This window comes from Larus michahellis, chromosome 14 (genome assembly GCF_964199755.1).
Source record: "Larus michahellis chromosome 14, bLarMic1.1, whole genome shotgun sequence".
NCBI lineage: Eukaryota > Metazoa > Chordata > Aves > Charadriiformes > Laridae > Larus > Larus michahellis.
In genome coordinates this window covers 3,132,356-3,150,175 of record NC_133909.1, presented here as the reverse complement: position 1 = coordinate 3,150,175, position 17,820 = coordinate 3,132,356, and the positions used below count along the sequence as shown (strand labels likewise).

Sequence of the window (17,820 nt, the reverse complement as noted above, 5' to 3'; positions counted from 1 at the left end):
ATGGCGAGTCGCTAGCAAAGTCCCAGCCATGCCTACGTGGCAGGATGCCACCATACAGTGGGACGTGGCCACCTGGTGTCACCGAGCCCAGGGAACAGAAACATTCCTGATCCAACTCGCTGGTAAGATGTTCCTGGCCATAAACATGGAAGAAAAAGTCTATAAGGGAAATGAATGTGCATGTGGCAACCCAACAACCCCGGGATGCTCTCCCGCACCTGCTCAGTGGAGCAAGGGAGAGGCCATAGGGCTGCTTCGTCGGGCAGCTGGCACGATTCTGCTCAACCGCAGATTGCTGGTGTTTTCAGGACGCTAACGCGGTTATGATAAATGTGATGATAGTTCTCCTCTGGCACAACAGTCCTGGAGCTCTGTAGATATTTATCACCACTGTTACACCTCAGGCCCCCGGGCAGCAGCTGATCCGCAGAAGGGGCTGACGGAAGGGTAGGCAACCAAGCAGGGAGAAGCTCGGGAGCTCTGCCTGCAGATCTCCCCTGGCCAAATCGAAGCCAGACAAACAGATGGTGGTGAGCAGCTGGCTCTGAGCACTAGTGATGGGCAGGGGCGGAGGGCAGCTCCCACCTGTGTACCCCATGGCTTGGCCCCAGCATCCGCAAGGGGGTCTCAACCAGCCAGGCGGGCAGAGCCCACTGAGAGCAGATCCTCCTCCAGCCCCACAGCACTGCTCCTGGGATCCAGCCCCAAGAAACAGCAACCAGATGGAAACCATTGCTCTGGACTTCAGACCAGAGCACTCACAAGAGTGGTCTCTTCATCAACCTCTCCCCCCAGAAACACCCCTGACCACATAGAATCACAGAATGGTTCGGGTTGGAAGGGACCTTAAAAATCATCTTGTTCCAGCCCCCCTGCCCTGGGCAGGGACACCTCCCACCAGCCCAGGTTGCTCCAAGCCCCGTCCAACCTGGCCTTGAACCCCTCCAGGGATGGGGCAGCCACAGCTTCTCTGGGCAACCTGGGCCAGGGGCTCACTGCCCTCGGAGTGAAAAATTTCTTCCTAATATCTGATCTAAATCTCCCCTCCTTCAGTTTGACACCGTTACCCCTCGTCCTATCATTACACTCCCTGATCGCTCCCTCCCCATCCTTCTTGTAAGCCCCCTTTAGGGACTGGAAGGTCTCCCCGGAGCCTTCTCTTCTCCAGGCTGAACCCCCCCAGCTCTCTCAGCCTGTCCTCACAGCAGAGGGGCTCCAGCCCTCCCAGCATCTCCAGGGCCTCCTCTGGCCCCGCTCCAACAGCTCCGTGTCCTTCTTGTGCTGAGGGCTCCAGAGCTGGACACAGTGCTCCAGGTGGGGTCTCCCCAGAGCGGAGCAGAGGGGCAGAATCCCCCCCCTTGCCCTGCTGGCCACAGTTCTTTTGATGCGGCCCAGGATGCGGTTGGCCTTCTGGGCTGCAAGGGCACATTGACGGCTCATGCACGCACCTGAGCTGCCCAATCCTCACACTGCCGCCGTGATATTTCTACTCTGCCTGAGATTACAGACCTGCTAGAAGCCCACCCCAGCACCGTTCCCCAGCCGGGGAGGCCGTGGGGTGATGGGACACCACCCCGCTGCCCCTGCAGGACAGCACCCCATCCCCGCAGCCTCCCTCGCTCCCAGGCTGCAAACCTGGAATGGGGCTTGGAGCTCAAGACACGCAGCTCCAGCCCTGCTTTTACTGACACAACCCTTGTTCCGCCTTCCCTTTCTCTTTCTTTTTCTCCCAACCCCACGGGCTGTGCCAGAGCCTCAGCTGGTTCGAATTGAACTTGATGCAGCCAGAGGCAGCTGGTGTAAATCAGTGTAAATCACCAGATGCCAGGGTTGATTTACATGGGTGGGGGATTTGCCCCAGTTCATTTCCTTTGTCTCCTACGTGGAGACCTCTCCTGCCTCCTGGGTGACTTGGAGGTCCTCTGGGGCCTCTTTGGGAGGGCAAATGCAATTTCTCGGAGCGCAGTGCTGAGTTTGTGTTTGCTGGTAAGCAGCACTACGCGTGTGGGGCGATGCTGCAAGATTGCTGCTTGCGTAGGGAAAGTGCACGGAGGGGATGCTACAGGGAGTTATTTCAATGCTGCTTAACTCCTGGAAAAGACCCTGCTCTTGTCCCTCGAGTGACATTTTGGCAGTTCAGGCTCTGGGGGAAGGTTTGCTGAGCTGCCGGTCCCCTGATTGAAGGTGAGAGCAGAGCCAAGCTCAAAGGCTGGGGAAGGGGTGGGAGGAGAGGATTGATCTGGAGCCTGGAGTGCTCTAAATGCTGTTCCAGTGACTCCTGCGTGTGTACGGGAAACACACGCGTGATGTGAGACTCCTGCGGAGTTTGTCCCCTGAGCTCCCAGAGAAGCTGTGGCTGCCCCATCCCTGGAGGGGTTCAAGGCCAGGTTGGAGCTGGGCTGGTGGGAGGTGTCCCTGCCCAGGACAGGGGGTGGCACTGGGTGGGCTTCAAGGTCCCTTCCCACCCGAACCACTCTGTGATTCTATAAACCTATGAAGTCCTAAGGCACGTGCTGTTTGTCCTGGCTGTAGGTCCCTCTCGCCCATCTCCGGGAGGTTGCGGAGGATCAGCCCGGGGTAACCTGCTTTTGGAAGGCAATGCCAGAGTGTGACGTAAAGGCCAGGCTGAGAAGAAAAGGAGGCTGCCTGAAGAAAGTGAAGCCCCCTTTGGGATGGGGAACACCTTGGTGCCTGAAGCATGGGGTGGTAAGTGTCCAGGTCTTGTCCACCCAGGTCCTACAGGCATGATGGTGTGGACACCACTTGGTGTCCTACAGGACTGGTGCATGGGGTCAGCCCCAGCTCTCTGCCCCATCCGGTTGGACGCAGGTGTCCCCTGGTGCAGAACCAGGGTTGGTCCTCACCCTGGTGCTGTCCTGCCCTGCTCCTCTTCTGGGCAGACCTGCCCTCTCCGCCTGCCTGCCCTCCCCAGATCCCGAAACCTCTCCCAGTCCCTCCTAGCCTGCATTTGGCCTGGCCACCTCCCTTCTGAAGGACTCCGACAGCCCTGGCTACAGCACCGTGGTGTGGGAGCGATGGAGTGGTGATATCCCAACACCCTCCTCCCCCCGCTCCCGGCGCTTCCCTCCCCGAGTTTGCTCAGCTGCACAAATATTTCACTGCAAATCCCCATTTCAGAGACTCAAACCCAAAAGCACAACCAGACCCTAGGGTTGGCTTTTTTTTCATCACCGCATCCTTACGCGCCACGACCCGACGGGTTGGGGGGGCAGGGGGGGGAACATCCTACACCTCCCGGCTGGGTCCCGCGGGCCGGGAACCACTGGCCGCTTCCCTGTGGGAAAGCAGAAACTTTTGGCGTTTCCCGGCTGAGCCGAGCGGGAGGGGAGCCGGGAAGAGGCGGTTGGCGCTCCTCGCTCGCAGAGGGCTGGGAGCAGGTGGCGGGCGGCTGTTTTGTGTCCATCGCAGCTTAGTAAAATGTGTCAGCGTAGCATTCGGCAGCTTTGCAGCTCAGCCCATCCCCTTGATATAACTAATTCTCTGGCTGAGCAAAGAGTTTTCACAGCTAAACACCTTCTTTGTTTTGCCTTTTTTTTTTTTTTTTTTTGCAAAAATTGCCTTTTTTTTTTTTTTTTTAAAGAATGTCTTCATTTTGGGGGGTGGTTTGAGCAGGGCTGGGGCTGCTAGCATGAGATTGAAAGCTGTGGGAAGCCGGGGCCCTGGTCACCCCCCGGCTTTGCTCATGCACCCTGCTCCTGTCGGGGCGCCGATGCTTTCGGGGTTTGGGAGGACGGAGGTGCCGGCAGCCGGAGCTTGGGGTGCTGAGCCCGTCTTCCCGAGAAGACGCTGTGCGAAACCGCCTCTTGCTGCGCTTGCAGTTCCGAAATGAGCTTTAAGCCCCTGCGAAAGCCACATGTCGGTAACGGAAATTAAAGGCCCCTTGATTCTGACATGATAGAACGATTAAAGCCACATTTCTTGGCCTGGGTACCTAACTCGAAACGCAGATATAAGGCTTAGATCCCCGAGGGGATTCAGATTTCTAATCCCAATTTATGCAGCTAAATTCCTATTGATTTCCCCCAGGTAGGGCCCTAAATACCTTTGTGGGCCGACATCCAAAGCGGAGGTGTCGTGGTTTAGAAGGGGAGACCCAGCCGGGACAGCTTGGCCTCAGCATTCCAGCAGGCTGAGGTGTTTGCCCGCGTGCTCCCGAGGGGCTGCGCTTCTTGCTGGGGCTCTGCAGGCGGGGGTCCGGGGGTCCCCATCTCCCCTTCGCAGCGGGTGGGATGTGCAACCGGCCCGAGCCGCAAAATGAAGGTGCAGGTCCAAATGTCAAATCCTTAAATCCCTGAGCCCATCGCTGGAGGGAGCGGGGCTGAGAAATGGGAACGGGGGTCTGTCTTGGGGTCCTAGATACCCCCAGTGCTCACCAGTTCAGATCAGTGGGGATGGTTTGATTTCCTCTCCTGACCATGGCGAGGACCAGCTTTCACCTCCTTTCCTTTTTTCCCTTCCTCCCCAGCATTATCGCTCAGAAATCCTCCATCGGGCGCTGCTCGCGGGCAGTGGCATCCCTGCAGGGAGCCGGGGCATGAGCCGCCGGCGCGGATGGGGCTGTGAGCAGTGATGACCGTGGGGAAACAGAACAGCATCCAGGTCCCCACCAGCTTCAAGCAAATCTGTGCTTGGAAAGGCCCCGAACCTGCGCTCCAGCACTTGCGTTGCTGCTTCTTCTGGCTTTCTAACAGCTCCCAAAGTACCGGGGGGGCTTTGCCCCCACCTGAGGGATATGACTTTCCGCTTGGCACCGCAAAACCCACACGAGCGCCCGCAGGGAGGAAGGAGAATGTCTTGCTGCTGCATTTCTGTCATATCACTTGTATCACAGCAATGCTGAAGACGGACCCAAGTGAACCCTCCCTTCGATGGGAGTCGAGGAGTCCCAGCTCCCAGCCGTGGTCCATGCCCAGACCTCGCCGCTGAGCCAACGGTGCTCTCAAGCGAAGCCCCAGGGTGGGTCCTGTCTGCATCGCGATGTTTCCTGAGCCCATCCAGCAACTACAGAACTATTCCAGGTGCCCCGAAGAACAGCCACAGCCTGTAGCCCTGAACAGGACGACATGTGCATCAGCCTACAGCTCCACGGGCCCGCGGAGCTCCATGCTGCCCCATCCCCATGGGGCTGCACACTCCTCCAAACTGTTCGGGCTGCAGAAATAAATCTCCAACCCCCCTTTATGGGCAGCAACTCGACATCTTCAGCTCGTGGTTGGGTTGGGAGCACAGAGGAAAAGCACATGGAGCAGAAGGGGAGCCAGCCTTTGGGGAGGGCAGGGATGGAAACATCGCGTCTCCGCTCTGTGGCTGAGCATGGGCTCAGCTTGATGTGCCCAAACTGGGCATGAAAACGCTTCCGTGAGCCATCTCAAAGCATCCCAAAGGCAGCTGGAAGCCATGCTCCCAGGTGACACAGGGGACAAAATGTATCCACCACTGCCCAGCAGCAGGACAGGAGATGATGTCCCTGTGCCAGGGTTGGCCCATAGCGGTTACGACAGCGATCCCTTTGGCTCTTGGACTTCTGGATATTCCCCCAGATGACCATGAAATCCTGTTTTGCTTCCCATAGCACTGAAGCTGCCCCTTGCTTCTGTCCCAAAGAATTATTTTAACATCTCCATCAGTCTCAGCGAATGGCTGTTAGACTCATTTCGGAGAGTGCCAGCTCTGCTGGCCAAATATGCTTGCTCCGAGCTTCTAGCTCCTGGCTTTCGCTGACCACACATCCCACGGGAGGGGATGCTCTGGAATAGTCCTCTCCTTGCACAGGGAGCAGGGATGGGCTTCTCCCGGTGGGATGAACGGCAGGGGCTGCAGTGTATCTGGCTTGCAGAGCACACATTGACTGCGAGGGACTGATGCTGTAATTTAATTTGGGCTGGACTCCAGTGGGAGTCTTTGTCTCGGAGCAGGCTTCTTTAATATAAGACCAAATTTAAGGCAGAGAATGCCTCCCAGGTTATTCGCTTTAGCAGCGGGATCGCTCCTCCTGCCCACCCAGCACCTTCCCTTCCCGGCTCTGGCGGCTGACCGGAGCAGGGGAGTCTGTTATGACTAAGTTGGCTCTTCTTCCCCCCCACCTGGCAATGACCCAGCTATTGTCCGTGATGCCCTTTGCAAATATAACACGCAAATGAGCGCTCTTCTTTTTGGGGCTGGCTGCAGGACAGCTGGTGCCTCTGGCTGGGTGGCCCCGGCCATCTCTCCGGCATGGCTGGCAACTGCTTTGGGGAGGCTCATAACTTGCAAGCCTCGGACCTGGGCTGAGTTGGGACTGGGCTGCTCAAGCTGCGCGTGTTGTGTGATCTGCGAAACGGTCCCCCAGGCTTGGAACAGTCCCCTTCGCAGCCTGTGGACGGGGGTGCCGAGGGCCTGGGTCTGCTCCCAGAGGGTCTGTGCAAAGCAAGACCCTGGCATGTGCTTGCATTGAACCACATGGCCGTGTGACTTTTTCTGTCCTGGGTCACCTCCAAACCTGTCCTTGGAGCAGCAGTCCCCACAGTGTGCCCTGGGAACAGGACCTGGCAGGGATTTGTCCCATCAGCGGAGACCCAGCTCCATCAGCTCCTGGGGCAGCCACGGAGAGGGTCTGTGGCCGCTCTGCTCCACGTGTAAAGGCAGAGGCACCTGCCCAGGCACCAGACCAGAAGGTCTGCTCTCTGGAGCAGTCTCAGGAGCGCTGTGCACCGGCACGTGTGTGCATGGGGCACTGGGGACAGCCCTGCCCCATAACGCGCACAGCCGCTGCGACAGGGAGCTGCGCCAGCCCGTCTGGGCAGCAAAAGCGCGGTGACTTATTTTCACTTTTTTTCGTTGTTTTTGGTGCTCTGTAGACCCTAATAATTCCTTGGGACCTCACTGAAACCCCTGGAACCACCTGGCAGGAATATCCTGACCCCTGCCTGCAGCTCTGCCTGCCCCACGCTGCACCCTGGGCCGCCAGCACCTCGCCGGTCCTCACCAAACAGCGTGTGTCGAAGACATCCTCAGGCAGCGACCAGGCTGTTCTGTGCCTGAACTGGGGACTTGTTGCACGGTGCTGGGGGAAAAGATGGTTGAAACCCACCCGTGCAGCAGGCCAGCAGCCCCCCGCAAAGGGGGAGCCGGGTCCGCAGCCCTGCAGGCACCTCCAGCGAGGATAACTGCCATTAACCTCTCCCTTGGAACAAGAAGGTGCAAATGAGCCCGCAGTAGCCTCCTTTCTTCTGGCTGAACAAGATTGATTGAAAAACAAATTGGCGCAAATAAAGCATGTAATTAGATTAAAGCCTCTCGCCTGCAGCGGGTGGAAAGCAGTGGGGCCGGCGCTTCGCAGGAGCCCACAGTCCCCTTCCCGCCTCCCCAGCATCCAGCAGGGCTCGGGGAGAGGGGCAGCTGGCATCAGCCCCTCCGGCAGGACCACCAGCCCCCCGCAGGATGCGGCCAGGGTGGCCCATCACCTCCGGGAGCTGCCCTTGCCTGGGACGGTCATGCTCCGCCACCCCGTTTTGAGCTGTGACCCACTGCAGCATCCCGGCAGCTGGGTCCAGGCACCGTTTAGATGCTGCTGGGGCACAACGTGACTCGTTCGGTCCAGCCCTGGGACCCCTGGCTTCTGCCACCCCCAGACACCCCCCGAGCCCCACTGCGGGTGGGGGTGAGAGTGTCCCCTGCTTTTCTAGCTGCCTGCTGCCAGTTTTGGGATGGGAGGGAATGGGCATGAGCCATTTTTGGTGTCTTGAGACCTCACAGCCTCATGAGCATCCCACTTTTTCCCTGATATACAGGGAGCGAGCAGGCAGGCTATGGCCACTGGTGACAAAATGGGGACGGCCCAGCTGTGCCAGACACTAAAGCACTGGAAAACACCGCAGGAACCCAGGAGATTTATGGCATGTCCACCCTTCACCCTCCTCGCCCTGCTCCCAGGAGCAGCCGGGGCTGGCAGCACGTTTCCTACCCGCTCCCCACAGGAGCAAACCCAGCGCCAAGCCCCCGGAGACGTGGGGGACGCGGGGTGCCTGCCCTGACAGCTCTTCATCCCCAGCCGGCGCTTCCCCGCTGCAAACGTGTCCCCAGCCTCCGACCGCTGACGAACTCCAGGGTTGCCGCTCCCAGTGCCCCCGGGGACACAGCCCTGCCGAGAGCCGCAGTCGACATGATTAAATACGTTAATAGGAAACCATCTGTCTTCGGGAGCGTTGGTCACCCTATAAATTCCCGGCCTGACAGCAGCTCCCCGGCCGAGCGGGCGCTGTGCGGGACGCGGGGGCAGGATGTAACCAGAGCCGGGGCAGATCAGACTTTCCGCTCCCGGGGAAACATGGCAACGGAGAGCTGGGGCTGGGGGCAAGCGCTTTGTTTTGCCAAGGGGAAGGAGCATCTGGAAATGTCCCAGGAAGGGGAGAAAATCAATTCATTTCACTTCAAATTCATAATTTTTTTTTTTTCTTTTTAAGATGGGTTTGACAGTGATGCTGGGCTTGCAAGTCCTTGCCCTGAAGCTTGTGACTTGGCTGTTTTGCCCAGGGCTCGTGGGCACCCAGGTCCTCCCAGTGTCAGAAGGACGGTCCTTGAGGTGGCAGCGTCCCAGAGCTGGGGATGTGGGGATGGAGGGACGCAGGGATGAAGGGATGTGGGGACAGAGGAATGCAGGGAGGTGGGGATGGAGGGAAAGAGGGATGAAGGAATGGAGGGATGCAGGGACAGAGGGGTGCAGGGGTGGAGGGATATAGGGATGTGGGGAATGAGGGATACAGGGATGAAGGGATGCAGGAAGCCCTGTGATGGTATTATAAGAGCATGATGCAGTTGCGCGTGAAGCTTATCTGCATTTCAGCAGAAGTTTTGTGATTTATTTTTTTGGTGTTGTTTCTTTTTCCCCCAGACTTTCTGAAATATTTTGAAGTGACTAGAATTTCCCTCCCTGGAAGCCCCTCACCCTATTGTGCTCATGGCCATTCACTGGGGATCACCATGAGAAACCTCTTTTCAGGAGGGAGCTGGATGCTGCGACCGATCAATCAGTCAATCAATCACACAGTCAATCCATCACCTTGCTTACAGCCTGAGACAAGCAAGAGAATACCCATGTAGGGCTGAATTAATTACTTGTTTGGATGGGTACAAAGCTGAAGACCCCCAGACCGAGCCCAGATTTATACTGAGTTGACTGAATTGAGAATTTCGCCTCCTGATTGTACAGCAGGCAGCTGTGGAGTCCTTTATTCCCAGCCTGCGGGATGCTCCTGGCTCTCCACAGAGCTCAGGCTCACTGTTAGCGCTTCCTCGAAGCGACGAGCTGGGATTTTTCTCTCCATCAGTGCAAAGTTCTGCCTGGCCATGCCCCGTCCCCGGCTCAGGGAGCATCCTCACCCGACAGCCTGGCAGCTCCTCCCCAGCCCGGCCGGCAGCCCTTCGGACCTCTCTGGGGATCTCTCGATCCCCTCCAGATGTGCGAGTACTAACATGAGTGCGCAAACACACACACGCACACGGGCCTTTTCATTGAATATCAGTGCCGGGTGATTACCAAGACATGCCGCTACTTCAAATCCCAAAATGCCTAAGGCTAGCTGGTACACGGCTTGCAATTCTGCAGGGTTACAACTTTGTGATTTCCTTTGTTGTCTGGAGGCAAATCTAGTTTGAAACCAGACACCTCCTCAGGCTTTTCCTTCTCAATACATAACGTCAATATAATGTCTCTTGATAGTCCCTTTTGCGTTAAATTTACAAGGTGCTAAGTAAGTTGGGTTTTTTGGTGTATTTTTTTTTTTTTCAGTTTGCCTCTGATAAAGGAGATCTGCCCAAGGATCAGTCTCCCGCAGGAGCCTGTGCTCCCTCTGCTCGGTGGAGAGCATCCCTCCCTCCGCCGGGCAGGGTGCCCGTGGCACTGCAGCGCCCTGGGGCGCACGGCTGGAGGAGCTTGGGTGGCTGTGCCATGCCCAGCAGCTGAGGCTCGTAGCCAGCCAGCCAGCCAGCCAGCCCAGCCTAGCAGCGACCTGGACCTGCTGGGGTGACTGTGCTTGGGGCACAACCTGAGATTTGGGAGGGTTGCAAAGTCCAACGTGTGTTGGCAGCGTTGGTTTGGGACCACCTCCAAGATGAAACCATGGCACAGGGGGAAGACTCTGACCCAATCATCACCCCAAGGGTGGCCAGGGCCATAGGAGTCAGGGGGTGATGGGGTTTCAAGGGACATTTCCCGTGCCCCTCTGACACAGCTGCCAAGTCTACATTGGCAAGACACCACGGGCAGGTTCCACCCTCCAACGACGGTTCAACCCAACATCGACCATGACGCAAACCAGGTGCAAAGCTGCTCCCTTCCCTCCCTGCTTGCTCAGTGCTCTGGGAAGGAGGGAAGACAAGAACTTCAGCGTGGGGTGGGATTTGCTTCCTCCAGCCCTCCAAGAGCCCGCCCACGAGCCATGGTCACATGCCCGAGCCCAAGCACAGCCTGATGAGCCAGGTTCTCACTGGCCAAGCCATCAGCACCCATTGCATTTGCCCCTGCAGGTCTGACGCCGGGGAGAGATTTGCCACTGACTTCACCCAGGGCTGGAGCTGGTCCAGTGGTTTAGATAAGCGTTCGGGAAAGGGTCCGGGAGCAGCCCCGTGTCCCGTCCCGACCGGAGATGCTGCGCAATGCCAGCGGCCCGTCCCCACGCTGTCATTATCCAAACAAGCGTCGCACCCCTCGCAGATGTTGTGGAGGCAGCTGGCGGCTCACATGACGTTGACTCCTTGTTTCCAGCTGCTGCAGCTCATTAAAAGGAGCTACGGTACATTTAATCCTTTCCTAATGTCACTTTTCCCTTGAAGCTGTTGCGGCTGTGACGATCACAGCGTTTATGTGACCGTGAGCAGGGGGAACAGTGGCCCACAGCCTCTGCTTGGGAGCGGACATGTGGAGCCAAAAAGACCACATTCCCACAGGGATGCACAGGTACAAGCTGGCCGGGAGGCTGGAAATAAGGACGTGGCTCCCAGCTGCCCGAGCCATGGAATTCCAGCACAGCTCCTGTACCTGTGGTGGGAGAAAGTGATTTAACTCATCTTCTAACAGCATCTGGTGAGGTTTTGCTGGGGTGGTGTGAATGCCAGTGGCAGCAAACCTGAGGGACGCCGCAGGTCCCTTTTCCTCCATGCCCACCTATGAGGGTGGCTTTGAGCCGCCCTGTGAGATCTGCATGTTGTCCTTCTGCGGTGGGACGGACCAGCCCTGCTTCTGCTGCACACCCCTGTGATTGCCCCAGGGCTGTACCTGGGAGCCAGGGACTCTCCAAGGGTGGCCTTGCATCACCCCGTTTCTTCTAGGCATGGGCAGGCAAAAATGAAAGCCTTTGTCCTTCAGGCAAAAGGATAAACAACCCTGTTTTAGGGCAGGACTACTCTGAGAACCAACAAATGGTGGTGGGACAGGAGCACCAAGCCATCCGAGAGGCGGATTTTCCCCATTCCTGGCTCTTGGTGGAGGATTCTGGCTAAAATTTGGAAATTTCACCCCAAAGCCCAAGCCTATACTACTGCGAACAGTCAGCTGCAGCCTGGGAAGGATGCCTAGCCTCCAGCCCTGCCAGGGGATGGGATGGGAAGGCATCAGAGGTGTCCTAAATTTGGGACATGGGTATGGGGTGGCGGGAGGCTCAGAGAGCACCACGGAGCTGCAGGGGGAGGTTTCCATGGGGTGAGCGTGTGCTTGTACACGGTGGTGCACAGGGAGGGAGTGGGTGCCATGGGGGCAGTGAATTGTCCCAAACGCTCCCGACGACGTGTGGCACGGCGGTGGGGGCTCGGCACTGCGATGGCACCGGGGCCACCTGGCCACGCAAGGTGGATGGAGAGCTCTGTCCCCGGGGAACGAATGTTTTCAAGTGAATGTTTTCTACTATTTCCTACAAAGTTTCTATTTTCCCGGACTGAAGCCATAACCTTTGCGTGTGTTTTTTCCAAGTGAGACACAGAAGCAGAAACAGTCTTGAAAGCCTCAGACAGCCCACAGGACTGGGTTTTGGTGGTTTTTTTGGTTTGTGTTGTGTTGTTTTGTTTCGGGGTTTTTTTTTTTTTTTTTTTTTTTTCCTTGAGACTATTCCAGATTGTTCCAGAGCAGAGACCTGACTGCCCATCTCCCTTCTCCGAGCCGCTTCTGGAAGGTATTACTCATCCTCGCATACCGCGGCATGCATCCACCTCTGGGTTGACTCTGCACTCTGGGAAAGCTGCTTCGGGCCCCGGCACACCCGAGGGAGCCCCAGGGATTGCTAAGAGTGGAGGTTTTTTTCCCTTTCCTGCGCTTACATGCAGCCTCTTCCTCAGCAGCCGGGAACAAAAGGGCCCAGGCAACACCTTGAACCCAAACAACTTTTGGAAAGTCCAGATCTGGGTTTGAAACTGCGGAAGCCAGCGGGAAAACCATGCAAAGTCGTATCAATCCAGTCACCTGTTTTTATTTAAGCCTCCCAGCTGAAATCATCCACCTAAGATAATCATTTCCAAGCCAATCTGGATTCGATTCAGATAAGACAATGACTGACTGGCAGGTTTGTAAACCTTTTCCCCCCGCTGTTATGGGTTTTTTTTTGCCCTTTCCCTGTGGCCTCTTCTGCATCTCTAAACGGGACCGGGAAAGGATGGGGTGGTAGCAAGAGCTTTCCTCGCCTGGCCATGAAAATGAGGAGCACCCCCTCCTCATCCTCCAATCTCCCGGCACGGGAAAGCATGAATGCATTTCGTCTAAACAATTCAATTTTGGACCACTGCCCCAAATTGATTCGGACCTCCGCGAGCTAAGCGGAGCCAGGCAGGGCCCCCCCCTCCCCATGCCAAGGTCGACATTGTACCAAGGCCAGCTTTGGCCCACGCTCTTTGGAAATTTACCCCTCGTTGACTGAGAGTGGTGGTGACACTAACACGGCTCTTGGCGAGGAAGGCGCTTTCTGTCCTGCGTAGCTACGAGCAGAGGAAATAAAGCAACGTCTCTCCCAGAACTGGCTGCACCCAAAGTCTCCCACTAATTCCTTTCTCCATCTCTATAACCCTTTTGCTCCCATATCAGGGAAGCTCTGGCTTGCAGACACGCCGATTTAAGGGTTTGCCAAGAAAACACCATGAATTTTGGATGGGATGCTTCAGAGGGATGGTGGGAGCTGAGCGATGCTGAGACTTGGGACCGCTTGACGGTCCCCGCCAAGGGGAAGGGATGAAATATAGAGGGTTCAAGCTCCCTGGACAAAACAGTGCTTAAAAAGTCCAATAAAAATCACTGGGAGAAGAATTATGATCGGCTGCCAGGCCCATCAGATTGCTCAGCTTGGCTCAGCCTCCGCTGGGCTTTCATGGAGAGGGGTGCGAGCAGCTCCTGGTGAGATGGATTGGTCCCCAGTCACCCCTCCGGGCAGGAGCAGGGAGATCTGCCCCTCCAGCGACGCAGGGGTCCAAGAGACGCTGGCAGGTCATTTCTCATGGCTCGCAGGCTGTCAGAACGCCCAGCTCCCTCCCAGCCCACGGATAACCCTCTCCCAGCCTCCAGCGAGGCATCCCTTTGCAGAAGGGAGGTCTCTAACCCTGCTGAGACGTTCTCAGTTACAGGCTTTATGCAAATGCGGTTGGGGTTGGGCAGATCCCTAAATAACCCTCCTCTCCACGACGAGGATGCAGAGTTATGGGACTCACTCCTTCCCCGCCGGGGCTGTTTGCTGCCAGGATCTGCAAGGGCTTGGGAATGGAGGCTGCAACCTTGCCAGCAGCGCCAGGGTGAGATGGTCCCTTCGTAGCAAGGCTGGGAAGTGTTGCAGGCACCTACCCAAATCCTTGGTCAAAGGAGGGGCATGTCCTGACCGACGCACCTCTGATCCCGACAACCATCCCTATCAGCACCCAGGCAGACACAGGGGTGGCAGGGAGCAGCACTTTGCTCTCCCCGCCAGCTGCACAGGGACATGCTCTTCACCAAAGCGTCCACGTTGGGTGCCTAAAATAGGCTGCACACCCCCTTGTCCTGCCCAAGGGTCCTGTGCAGGCTCTATGCTTTTGCTCTGCTCACCCTGATCCTGCTCGCTGGCCAGCCGAGGGGCCGTGGGGGCAAATAGCCCAGCACTGGCCTCAGCGTAGCCGGCACAGTGCCTGGCACTGAGCTGGTGGCTGTGACTCGCAGCCCGGGGCTGCCACGGGTCACACTGCCAGAGCACATCAGCTCCGGGCGGGCGCTGACGAGGGCTGTGGCCAATCGAAGTGGCACGTGGAGTTTGGGATGGACAAATGCAGCTGCCCCAGTTGGCATTTGCCCAGAACGGTGCAGGGAGTTTGCAGAAAGGAGCCGTTTCCCCGGCTGTGCTGGTGCCCGCGTGGAGCACGCTGGTGGGAGACGTGTCACCCCCAAACCAGCCCTCACCCCTGAAGAGTGGGGGCAGCAGGGCTGGGGCTTCAGCAGCTCTTTCCTTTCATGCGAGATGTTGGCTGATGGATGAATGCTGCTTGCTCCGAGCCCTCGCTTGCATTCAGCCCCTCTCATGGTCATGCTCTGGGAAGATGCAAGAGGACATGGGGACTGGCAGGGAAAAGACTGTGAATAATAGAGAATGTCCTCAAAAAGGCTCCTTTGGACTCGGGAATAGGTATGTGCCCAGACAAACAAGCTCCTAACAGCAGCAAAAGAGCATTGAGAGATCCCTGTGGCCAGCTCAAACTGAGGGACGCTGCTCAAGTGTCACCTCTTGCCAAGGCTGGTAGGCAGCTTAGGCGGGCAAACTGCATGCAAAGCTGACCCAAGGGATGCTTCCCACCATGATGATGGGGCAAAGCAATCTTTTACCCACTCACAAACGCTCCCCTGACCTCGAGCAGGGGAGGGGATGGCACGAGCCGGGTTCCTGCCTTCGGAAAGGGCTGGGGCAGCTGCGCTGGGTGGGATGTGCCCTGACCCCTGGCAAGAAGGAGCCCAAGGAAAGGAGATTCCACCAAGGTTCTTGCTGGGAGGTCCCCGGTGTGAGTGCCAGGGTTGATTCTGCTCCCGGGGTCAGTGACGGTGTGAGGAAACCCCAGCACAGAGACGCTGTAGCTCCACATGCAGCCCTTTCTCTCAGGAACCAAGCTCCTTGCAGAAAGGGCTGTGAGAAGCCATCTCACACGTGGCCAGCAGGACTGGGACAGTGATCATCCTTCTGTACTGGGCACTGGTGAGGCCCCACCTCGAGTGCTGTGTCCAGTTTTGGGCCCATCACTATAAGAAAGACACTGAGGGGCTGGAGCGTGTCCAGAGAAGGGCGACGGAGCTGGTGAGGGCTCTGGAGCACAAGTCTGGTGAGGAGCGGCTGAGGGAGCTGGGGGTGTTCAGCCTGGAGAAGAGGAGGCTGAGGGGAGACCTTCTCGCTCTCTGCAGCTCCCTGAAAGGAGGGTGTAGCCAGGGGGGGTCGGTCTCTTCTCCCAAGGAACAGGCGATGGGACAAGAGGAAACGGCCTCAAGTTGCGCCAGGGGAGGTTTAGGATGGAAATTAGGAGAAATTCCTTCACCAAAAGGGTTTTAAGCATTGGGACAGGCTACCCAGGGAAGTGGAGTCACCATCCCTGCAGGTATTGAAAAGCCGGGCAGACGTGGACCTGAGGGACATGGGTTAGTGGTGGACTTGGCAGTGCGGGTTAACGGTTGGACTTAACGATCTTAAAGGTCTCTTCCAACCAAAATGATTCTATGATTCTATGATCTCTGCATCTCCTTGGCTGTGAAACATCCACATTTGTTGGCAGATCCTGTGATAAACCTGGTGGCATTGTGCTACAAAAGATCTGCTCTGCCATCCCTGCTGCAGGCTGGGAACAGAGCGGGTTTGGGAGGCTGTGGGGGGAGGAACAGAGAGATCCTGGTGTGGAGCAAAAAATCTCAGTGTTCCCAAGCCATGAGAGAGAACATTCAGTCCGCAAGTTCCTGCTAAATAGCAGGAACCTGTGAGAAATCTGGTATTTAGTCTGTTGAGCTTTTATATTCAGCCTGGAGAAGAGAAGGCTCCAGGGAGACCTTAGAGCCCCTTCCAGTCCCTGAAGGGGGCCTACAGGAAAGCTGGGGAGGGGCTGTTTGCAAGGGCATGTAGCGACAGGACGAGGGGCAACGGTTTAAACTAGAGCAGGGCAGGTTTAGATCAGACGTTAGGCAGAAGTTCTTTCCACTGAGGGTGGTGAGACACTGGCCCAGGTTGCCCAGAGAGGGGGTGGAGGCCCCATCCCTGGAGACATTCAAGGCCAGGCTGCATGAGGCTCTGAGCAACCTGATCCAGTTGAAGATGTCCCTGCTGACTGCAGGGGGTTGGACTAGATGGCCTTGAGAGGTCCCTTCCAACCCAACGCATCCTATGACTCTGTGGTTCTATACTTAAGCAATGCTTGGGTTTATTATTACCTAAGGATGAAGGCACTGCCCTGCAGGGCTCCAAGGGCTGAGTAGTGCTCGGCTGCCCCCTCAAGCACGCTCAGTTTGGAAACTGTGATGCCAAGTACCCAAAGCCCCATCCCCAAAGATCAGTCAGTAAATCTGGCAGGTGAAGATGCTCACTTTAACGAGACGGCACCATGGAGCAGAGCTCGCCCCAGCAGGATCCAGGTAAACCCTTCAGATCCTGCTCTGCTGCAGAGGGGACCGGTTGGGACTGGGCTTCTCCTGCCATGTGCGCTCAGCAGCGCAGTGGGCATGGTTTTCTGGAGGTCTCACTGATCCTTAAACCTCTAGCTGATGTGCTCTATCTGCCCATAAATGTTCCATGTATCAGCAGCACAGTCCCTGTGGATGGGGAAAAGCCTCCCTCAAGCATCTAAAAGTCTCGGATAGACCCTGGGCTTCTTTAATGGCAAGGAGTGAAACAGGGAGTTGGAGACATAAATTTACCTCCCACGGAAGGAGGTGGGGAGAGGGCAGCCCGCTCTGCCCCACGCATCCAGCACCTTTGTGTACCTACAACATGGCACCAAACTGTGGTGTCGGGATAAATGAAGGAGTTGCAGAGGCTGCAGGAGCTGCCAGCTCTCATCTCGCTCCTGAGAAGACTCGGGGTGTACTTGCCAGTGCCAGGGGCTTGGCCAAGGTGGGGACATCCCCCCACTGAGTCCCCTTGCAGCCAGGACAAGATTTTAATGGGAGCTTTGGGGAGGAGCTCTCTGTGGCTGAAAGAAGATGGTGAGATGCACTGTGGCATGTAATTAAGCTCCTGAGGAGTTGGGGAAGAAGATTTCTCCTGAGGGAAGCAGGTAACAGGGGCTGGCATTGTCAGGAAACAGCGTTCTAAGGAAGAGAAGCCCTGCCCCTGCTTGGCTTTGGGTTAGGTGGGACGGTCCCTGTTCCTCACAGCCCGATTCTTCATTGTGCTGGACTCACCAAATGTGTGCACATTTCATCTCGGCACCTAATTTATAAGGCAAAGCAGCAAGAGGGCTGATCACCAGCACCTGAGCTGGCAGCGTGCTGGATGGGGCAGGTTTTGGTGTCTCCTCGCGCTCCTCTCAGCCCTGCAGGTCAGCGGAGACACTTTAAGAAGCACACGTGAAGCAACAAGCACAAACCCGAGGCTGCAAGATATTCCTTGCTCATGCCAGCCTAAGAAAAGACACTAAACCACTGAGCTGCTCTTACTGTGTTTGCAGGTGGCAGAACTTGTCTTTTAAATCAGTCCCCCAGAAAGCCCTGGGCTTCACCTTCCCATGACACTAGGAATAAAGACCTTGCCCCTTTGCTCCCTGGGTTTCCCATCCCGGGACGAGCTCCTGAGCACACAGCAACACCCACAGCCTGGGCGAAAAGCCCTGCCAGGGGGCGAGCCGTGGCTCAGGGTT

The 17,820-nt window shown here is 56.9% G+C and overlaps 1 protein-coding gene and 1 long non-coding RNA gene across 3 annotated transcripts in view; one reads left to right on the top strand and one right to left on the bottom strand.

Annotated features, from left to right (window-relative positions):
- Window positions 1-17,820, bottom strand: part of NTN1 (netrin 1) — a 115,985-nt gene that overhangs the window by 16,796 nt on the left and 81,369 nt on the right. The gene's annotated exons all lie outside the window — the stretch shown is intronic.
- On the top strand, window positions 1,878-7,353 carry LOC141751087 (uncharacterized). 2 transcript variants are annotated; one of them, XR_012589860.1, is made up of 3 exons: window positions 1,878-1,986; window positions 2,533-2,706; window positions 4,487-7,353. It is a non-coding gene; the product is annotated as an uncharacterized LOC141751087 (long non-coding RNA). The 2 variants fall into 2 exon arrangements; XR_012589859.1 differs by having other exon boundaries at window positions 1,896-2,184.